Source organism: Penaeus monodon, chromosome 25, assembly GCF_015228065.2.
Source record: "Penaeus monodon isolate SGIC_2016 chromosome 25, NSTDA_Pmon_1, whole genome shotgun sequence".
NCBI classification, from domain to species: domain Eukaryota; kingdom Metazoa; phylum Arthropoda; class Malacostraca; order Decapoda; family Penaeidae; genus Penaeus; species Penaeus monodon.
Window position 1 is genome coordinate 27,384,620 of NC_051410.1, and position 370 is coordinate 27,384,989.

Genomic DNA, 370 nt, shown 5'->3' on the forward strand with positions numbered 1-370 from the left:
TTTTTGGGCAACTCATAGCATATCGTCGGTCTCCCACTAAACTTCCGTCTGATGCCTGCTGCTGTATCAGGGCATAGCACTCTGGAACCCTGCAAGTTCGGGCGTCCTCCCAGCGCGGCGGGTCCCGTTCCACTTGGGAGATTAAGAAAGGGGCACTCTCTACGAAAGTGTCCTTCACGCTGACAAGCCCAACACGTAGATCTTTTTTGGGGGGCCGGTCTACATGACGCGATGGTCGTCGAGGTGGTAACTGATTTGCAGGCATATGGACGTGCTGGAAAGATGAGGTGTTATTGTCAATGACAGCCACTCAACTTGCAGCACGGGCACCTGATGGATAAAGATGCAGTGGGCCTTCATCTGTCGCTCT